Here is a 9,021-nt window from a genome sequence, read left to right as displayed (position 1 = left end):
TAAAAAACTATCCGAAATAGTGCTCTCTACGCTAACGCGAAATAACTTATAACCTACCATGACATAGCCTACTTTCGGTCTATGCACAGAATAAGTACCACTGTGCATGTGCGAGAATCCGTATGTGCTACTATGACGGATCTAACGTTATGGGGGTGATTTTCGGATGTTGGAAAAATATTTTCAAGGTACTGCGTGTACTACAGAGTCATACAAACACGCGTTGTCACCCCGGAAACGATACAGAACGAAATAAGCATATCTGACGTAATTTTCGAAAATACTTTACTCTTTGTTTTGGTACTCTGGCACGCTACTTGTTTTTCTGTGACCGTGTCATTAAGTCTTGAGCCGTCGAACGATATACATATCGGGACTCGGAGCACGTATATCGATACGATATAGTAATAATTCCTGCTGGGCGATTAAAATATTTCCACGGCTTGTGAAATATTCAATCGGATTCTCGTCGGCATTGCATTAATTATCACGCTTCTCCGGTTGATTCGCACCTACGCGAGTGTCAGTGCCAAGAATTACTGTCTGGAGTGCCACGACGGGACAGTGAAGAGCAGGATGTCGGAGGACGAAGCACGCACGAGCAGCGACACGTCATATTTTCAGGTACGTGAAATCATTCATTGTACAAGATATTTTCGATTTTAACGAGCAAACGTGTGTAACAAATTTATCGAGAATAAGGAGATATTCCGAGCCGAAATTCGAATTCTGCATTCATCGTTCGCTATTTTATATATATAGTTTCATTAAGCTCTGATTATTCATCTTAATAATTATTCATATCAGTGCGCTCTAATAATTTATTTCAGTAGTAATGTGAATGTTATTAATACTCCTGGAACGATACTGTATACGTGTGTCTGTAAATTAAAAGTGCCGTGATTACTTACAATCCTGTAAACTTTAATCAGAGACTATTATTAACTGCACACAGAAAATACTTTCAGCAATAAATCAATAGCACTCTTGTAATTATCGATTTTCGGGGAGATTAAATATGATTTATAATATCAGGAACTTCAGAAATATAATAATAATAATGGAAAATTCAATAGTCATTCTTAGATTATATATTTACAGTACTGATATTATAATTATTGCATCACACATATAGACATCCAATAAATCCGAATACTCACGCAAGCACTTTCGGATAGTACGACTGCTAACCACGACTCTAGGACGGCTCTTCTCGCTCACGCTTTAATTCATTTGATGTTAGTCTGCGGTTTTTCAGACAAATTCTATTGAGAACTCGGTTGTATATTGCAGTCGTACAGCACGTTCCTTTTCTCTTATTTTACCTTCTCATTCACTCTAAATTTCCTGTTTCTCGGTATTTTCTTAAGAATCTCGCTATCGAATTTAACTCTGGTTGCTATATCGCGTGTAGAAAACTTTTCTTTAGATAAAGCAACAATAACACTCCTCGTTTCCGAACTCAATTTAATACTTTAGCCCATTTTCGAGTTTATATAAAACGAGAGGATTTGCCGAAGAGTAACATTTCACTCGTATAACGTGATAGTATACAACAATCACTACTAATTTAAAGAAATACGACAAAAATATTTCACTTGTATTCAGCAATTAAATAGTATTTCCGTGAATCAATAATTTTCAAGATGATGCGATATTAATGATCACGTTATTAATGTCAGTACTGTACTTTAGAAATTTTCCTAGAGTTCGTTTCGCAAGCAAGATAGATGAAAAATGTGTATAATTATTTACAATTTTAAAAATGTTTACAATTAGATGCGACGACCGAGACGACAGTCGTGAGAAAGTTCTTTTCAACGATTACGTCGGGATACAGATTTAGTTTTGTCTATTTCAACACAATTTTCCGTGATATTGCGTGTCCCTTTATTTATTGACTTCAACTCGAATGTTCTAGACGCAAATCTTTAAATTCTTCGACGTGTCAATCGTTCGTTAACATCGACCTCCATTCGCCACAACAAAACTGTCACATCGTGCGAAACAATTTCCCCTACTACGCAGAAAACATATGCGAGCTATTATCATAACTCCACGCGGGTATCTGGTGACATTCGTGAGATACGTAACGGATATTACATATCCGGTCCGCCAGATTGATATTCAAGAACGCTGATTCCGCGGCTCTTGTAGATATGGGCATCTCGTATAGCAATAGACGGGAGGCTCTTAGACGGAACTTTTGGCACGTCATTCATATATTGATGGACATTCACGTTAAAACCAACGTTATTCTCGGTGTAGTCGGGGTTGCGCTGTAACAAAACGCATTTCTACCAACTGGCTCGACTGTGCGCGCCGGAATATAGGATTTCGCTTTCACGTGTCAGATATGCGTCAGTTTCGTGCGTTTCTAGTGTAAAATGGATGAAGTACGTACACAAATGGTGGTACTGATAACTCGCTCCCATTCGAGGAGCACTGTATGAAAAACGACTCTCCCCCGCGTTTTCGAAGAAATGCTCGAATCTAACTGACAAAGCGAGAAGAATCTAACTGCCAAACTACTGGCACCAGTCAAATGTTTAATTAAATGCCGCGACGATAAAACGCGTCTTGATTTATATCTCACGCTAAGGACTAAGGGAATTATTTTCACGCTGAAATCGCTTGTGTTTATCGTACAGAATTGACATGATTCTATGCCGTTATTGCGGCATACGTATTACGTGTGATGACATTCTATATATCGCGAAAATACGAAGGGCACGAAGTCATCGAAAGATGTACGAATCATATTTGCTAGTTTTGTTGCTTCTCTGTTATAAAGAGAAACAACTTTAAAACATCGTTTCTCGTTTATTATTCGTCTTCGCATCCATTTCAGTAACTTGTTCACTCGAGAAAAGCAGCTATGCACATTAAATCCCATTATGTCCATTACTAAAGCGTTCTGAAAGTTTGCTATTCGGAGAAGGCTCCGTTTAATATGGAATTAGAAAAAAATGTCATCGGAAAAGGGAGGGTGAGAGAGAGAAAGAGGAAGTGAAGCTTAAATGGAACCCCATTAGGAACTTTGACAGTTAGTTATTCAAGTAAAATAAAATGCTACTTCTTAATGGATATTTAACTGGGTCGAGTAGATTAAAATTGATCGATAATCACGGTCGTTTTAGGCAACCGCTCGAGTAACTTTCGTACGTAATTCGATTTACGTCGAACGTATAATCCCTGGATACTGTGTTACAGATATTCGCGAAACTCTGTTAGGCTGATTAAATTTTCGTGAAACGCGGCCAATTACCGCGACCGCAAAACAGCGTTTTACGTATATGCGAATTACGCGTGGGCTGGGCCTTTCTTTCATTAAATGCGTTATGGAATTTGGTCGAGTACGATGTATCTATAATACGCGCTCGCGCACATATACGCATATACACACATATATGTATATACACACATTCACATACACGCGAAAAGTAGCGGTGTAAACGGGGTTATCGTTCCACATTTGTTTTTACGATGAACCATTCATCAGTCGACTTACACGACACAGGTTCGAGCAAAAAACGAGGAGCTGCGAGGAGACGGGTGAAAAAATTTGATCGATCGATTTATCCGTGCGATCGGCGGAGTTATACGCTGCCCGTGGGGTGCATTTTAATCCGGCGTGGTCTCGATTAGGAAATTTACTTCCGCCGAGTAAACGTCCGCGTGTCCGGCGAGTGGCGAGTTAAGCCGCTGCGAATGTATACCTTAGCCACTACCGAGCGCAAAGTCTCCGCTTTCGTGGACCAAACTTTCTAATTGTGGGAACTTTGTTTTTTGCCAGGACAAACGTTTGCTCGTTACGGCTGAATTTCCTGAACAAGCTCCGCTTAAAGTACGACATTCGGTTTTGAGTGACGTACAAATGCGCTATACTCATTTCGCCCCGTGCATCGTGAAGTCGGTTCGAAATAGGTAGAACCAAATTATATTTCGCAAATTATTATTATCCGTTGTAACTTTCAATATCTGTATAAAAGCATACGCGTATTATATCCGAGGAGAGATGAGTTGCCGCGTAATATGCTGTGTTGAAATTGTTAATTATACACGAAGGAGGATGTCGAGTAGCTCGATGATTAAATCGACGAATTTTTGGGGGATTTAAACGAATTTGAGGGAGAATTAATAGAAGCAGAAGTACGTATATTTTTACTTCGAGAATTAGGATAATTCAAAGTTACTTCGAAGCGCCTGTTTACATAATGCACTTTGCTGCGCAGCTCAAAATATCCGGCACGGAGCAAAATTTCCCTCGGAACAGCCTGAGACGTGTGTTAGGCCCTTTTTTAAAATTAGCCACACGCGAGAAGGGAGAAACACGCGCAGACCGATCCATTATATTTAAAGGTCGAGCAAACTGGCACAATGCACGATCGCGATGCATATACTCATCACGATGTGGTGCACGTGCATGTACACGCGCACGCTCCAAAATTCCAACTGAACTGTTGAATCGTTCTCGATGAAATCCGAATGAAATATTACGTGTCGCAGCCGGCGGCGCGAAGATCGATTGACAAGCGCTTTCCTTTATATCGTATATAGCATTTACGGATTGAACGTTTCTGCGAAGAATTCGTGTATATCAGGAATATTATTCCCTCAGATGACTTGTGTGTTCGATTAACTCTCGCGAATGTCAGCTGATACAATTTCGACGAGTTCACTTCTAACTCGTGTTTGCAAATAGACGCGAATAATGATCAATTTTCAAGTATCTTATTGAAAATTCGGCAACTGAACATTTTTCGCTCGAATTTGCGTCATGTCAATCAACCGACAGTTTGCCCATCGTGAAAATTGTGTTTCAAATCGATTCAGAGTTGTATAAATACATTCTTGAAATACGTATTTTTAGCTACGTGCTAGTCTGACTGCTAGTTTCATTTTGTAATCCAATTTCTACGGGTCTCGTTTCTTCGCGTCTCATTCTTTCCACTGGGAGAGAAAATCCCTCTAGCACCGATGTATATTTATCTGAAAAAAAGAACATATACACGGTATGCATTCTCCATGTGTTCTTAATATCCGTCATGCTTCACCTCTCACCGTGCAGATCATCCTGCTGCCTCTGTCTCGAGGGTGCAAAACTGAAAATCAATATCAGGTATCTTTCATCGTATCTATCATCCACTGTTTTATATATATATATATATATATATATATATATATATATATATATATATATATATATATATATCTCCGAGTATCAAAAACGACGAATAGATACCACTCGTATACGCGGTCCGAGTTGTAACAGCCGACGAACTAGCGTAATGATGTAACAACGTTCTTCTACTCTACGCGAACCTAATTCCAACTACGATAAGCCTCGGCTTGGCCAACATATATGGTGTCCCGGAACTATCATTACGCCGTATACCTTCTATGTGCGTGCTTCTTGATATGCCGCGGCATATCGAGATCTCCTATCTTTATCCTTTCTCTGCGAAATCTCTCGCTGACGATACATCTTTCGCAATGTTCGTACTTTCACGCGAAGTTGATGAAACGTTGCTCTTCAAGGGCTTCGTACACCCATCTGGTAATATTTATCTTCGCGCCACAAAGTGCCCCAATGCCTGTGGAAATCCCTCGCTCCGCCATCATTCATAATTCAGAAGGCTGTTGATCCGTCGGTATTTTTCTGGCGAAAAAATTGAATCGAAATTGTACGGGGGAATAGGCGGATGAAAAACAGTGGTGAGACTTTCAAGACACTCTGTACAGGATTCGGTGAAGTCGGCGCGATTGAGTGCGGCCGTTGTTCCTAAGTGGGTGGAGTGCTCGCAGCGATCCAGAATTGAGTTCGTGTCTTGAGTCTCAACCGACCAAGAATCTAGCCGTCGGCCGATGGCTCTTGGCTATGGGGTGATAGGTAGGTCACGAGAGGGGTAGTTACATTCGCGCGCGTCTCCCTCCCCACGCACGCGGCATAATCTAGGGATGTCTAAGAGATCAAATATTTAGACTTTCAATAGCACGTCAGATCGCACCGATGCAGTTGTTGGCCGATAGGTAAAGTTTAGATGAAGGCGAGCGCATGGCTTTCATTATGGCCGCGTTGCGTTATTGCCAAACTCCGAACTGCTGTAAATAAGGATGCGGTTACGATAAACATCGTCGACGTTGTTTACGTCGTTGTTAAGACGCGTTTACGGAAGTAAGAACCGACGGCCAAGTAAGTACTGGTCGGATAAACACGATACGTAGTTAAATTCAAGTATCCCGCCATTCGCCGTCGTTCTTCAAGTGGACAACTCATCCTCGGGTCACCGCATTTCGAGCGTTTTATTCTCCGTGCTTTTTGTTAAAATAAGATACCGCGGAAGATCGTGACGAAAAAATTCGAGAAAGATCTCCGAGCTGTTAGACGATAAATTTTTAATTGTTCCTTTTTCAACATTATCTATATATTTTCAGTAAAATTATAGTCCGCACCTAGTGATTTTGCTTGTCACGGTTTACTTTGTGTCATAGTTCATTTATGTGAATGGCAAATATTTAAAGTCTCAATGGTATCCTGAATTCTCCGCATCGCGCTTCGCAGAATAAATGGCTTTGGATGAGAGAGGGTCAGTCCCGGATTTCATTAAAGCGCGGCACGATAGTGCGATCTATGTTGAGATTGTGTTGGATATTCAACCACGTCGTGTTTACGTATTTCCGTTCGGATAATATTGCCGCAGTATGAATATAACCGAAATCGTAGCGACTCGACTAGCGCATCGTCGTTGGCTGAGAAAGTGCCAAAGAGAAATATTTTTATGCGCGCGCTCACATTCGGGATTACGACTGTATTAAATGACTGTGTTATGACGCGAAATTTTCCACCGATAAATGTTTCCCCTCCTTGCCTCCTCTTCGCGTGAGGAATACGAGGCTCAATTATTGAGAATGATATGATTAATTGTCGTAGCGGGTGGCTTTTCACGAGAAGTCAATATGTATCGTTCGTGAGTAATGGAAAATTTGGAACCAACAGTTTTAATGATTTATTGGCTGGAAATAACATTCATTGCCGGTCGATGACAGAACTCGCGCGATATTAATTATATCAAACTCATATTGCGTGAAAAACTATGCGTGCGCCTTAAAATTTAATTTGTTCAGAAAGAAACAAGAAAAAATAGGATAACATACGTATGTTTATTCGTCGAGCTCTGAGACAAACGACGTAATTGTGCGGTTTATTTACGGTTTGTAGTAGCAAATAAGTGTGCAAAATAATGACGTTACGAGGGAACTTTGACATCGAAAATAGGATTACAACCGCGTGCCGCGATGAAGAATTTATGAGCGGAGTATATCGTAATAGCGTTTACACTATTTGACGGCATTATGCAAAAATGCAGCCACGTTAGAAGTCCCGAGATTTAACGCTAATGAGTTGAGCTGCTTAAACGCAAACTTCACGTCGCTCTTTTTATGTGACGTCACGGCGAAACTATCCTTAGCGTAACATGAAAGTTATGCAGAAAGAAAATAACGTTCACATATATTTATTTATTCTTATACTGATAACATGATATAGAGGAGACAGAGTCTGGTTGTCACATTTATTACATACCGATTAAAAAGAAAGATGCAGTATTTTTTAATATTATGCACATTTTCATATAGGTTTTAGGTAAAAGAAGAAAATTATCCTTATATATATATTTGTACTCAAAAAAGTTATTAAGTTGTAAGCATAGTTGTGTAAATATGACTATCCATCCCATACCTAAGATTGGTTATTACATGTCTTTCATACAAAGGAAACAAGTCAAACTATTTCTGTTTTAAGTGTTTTAGTGATAATCAGGTATAATACATAATCATTGAACTAAGAAGACAATAATTCTCATAAACTTTCTAATAATAAATTTGAGCTGTAGGCAGACTTACTGTTGTAAATATGTATAACGTGATACATCATTGCGTATGCTCTCATGTTCTTGCGTAAATCACATAGCTACGTGACGGACTCGCAACGCGTGACAACTAATCACACTTAATTTGAATCAACTTAATCCGAACGGTTATTTGGAGAACAAAAGAGATTATATTTATAAATCATATTACAGTAACTATTTAACTAAATACACAAAAAATTAGCTAAATTCATAACATTTCTCATAATTAAATATATAACGGACTGCATTTTTAGTAGAATTAACTTATGAAGAATCTTTTCTATTCGCGACGATTATTTTTTAACATAATATATTTGTCGATTTTTCAATCAGTACGTTCAATCAATGTGAATAATATAACAATAAAATAAATGGAATATTTTTGTTACACGATACAACGAGATCTGAGAATACAACAAGGATAAATACAAAATAACTGGTATCTTGCGCGCAAATATATGTGATAAATACACTCGTTACACTTGATCTCTTCACCAACCTATAATGGATATTCGTACGATACATTTAGTCATTAAAATCGATGTTTTCCATTTCATCGCCGCGATTTAGTAGTTATACGATAAATAAATCACTGGAAATTTAACTGACAAATTTTGAATATATGAACTTCGATATTTGACACGCTGTATAATGCAGGAATAACGAGCGAAAATTGCGAAATCAGCACCGTCGTCGTGGAAAACGATTTGATTGAAATTATTACGCTTCAAGGTTTAGTTATTTCATGGTTTCTACTTCGATGGAATTTTAAGTGAAGATTTAACGACGTACATTTGAAGCGATTAGGATATAATTGAGATCTTTGCAATTCGTTGATTCTAAGGTGATCAGATTCCCAACCCTGAATTCAGAACACTTCATGTGAAGTGTGTGAATCGGGAGGCGGGGGGAGGGGGATAAAAAGGTAAATCCGAAAATTATTTGACAATCATTGAAAGTGATGACAAATCGGTGTCCCGAATAGCACTAGAAAGAATTCGGAACAAGAATTCGTGAAAAATCAGGACGTCTGGTCACCTTAGCTGTATGTGTCGAGAAGGGAGGAGATTACTCCGTAATAATGTATTATACTTACGATATGCTCTGA

General features: G+C 39.0%; 2 protein-coding genes across 8 annotated transcripts in view; one reads left to right on the top strand and one right to left on the bottom strand.

Moving 5' to 3' along the window:
• LOC116850916 (neuropeptide CCHamide-1 receptor-like) overlaps positions 1-9,021 on the top strand; it is a 244,077-nt gene that overhangs the window by 111,130 nt on the left and 123,926 nt on the right. For 2 of the 7 annotated variants that reach the window (XM_032829758.1, XM_032829756.1), the window contains exon 1: positions 379-624. The exons of the other annotated variants lie outside the window; for them this stretch is intronic. The gene's annotated coding sequence lies outside the window, so the exon portion shown is untranslated. Of the gene's footprint in view, positions 1-378; positions 625-9,021 lie in introns of those variants that run through there. 7 annotated transcript variants of the gene reach the window in all.
• The window catches only part of LOC116850913 (hemicentin-1), a 178,318-nt gene that overhangs the window by 149,648 nt on the left and 19,649 nt on the right, over positions 1-9,021 (bottom strand). The window lies entirely within an intron of this gene.

Source organism: Odontomachus brunneus, unplaced genomic scaffold (genome assembly GCF_010583005.1).
Source record: "Odontomachus brunneus isolate Ranch 3 - 2012 unplaced genomic scaffold, Obru_v1 Obru_scaffold_160, whole genome shotgun sequence".
Classification (NCBI taxonomy): Eukaryota; Metazoa; Arthropoda; class Insecta; order Hymenoptera; family Formicidae; genus Odontomachus; species Odontomachus brunneus.
Note: the sequence above shows the minus strand (reverse complement) of the source record. Positions and strands in the feature narration are given on the sequence as shown.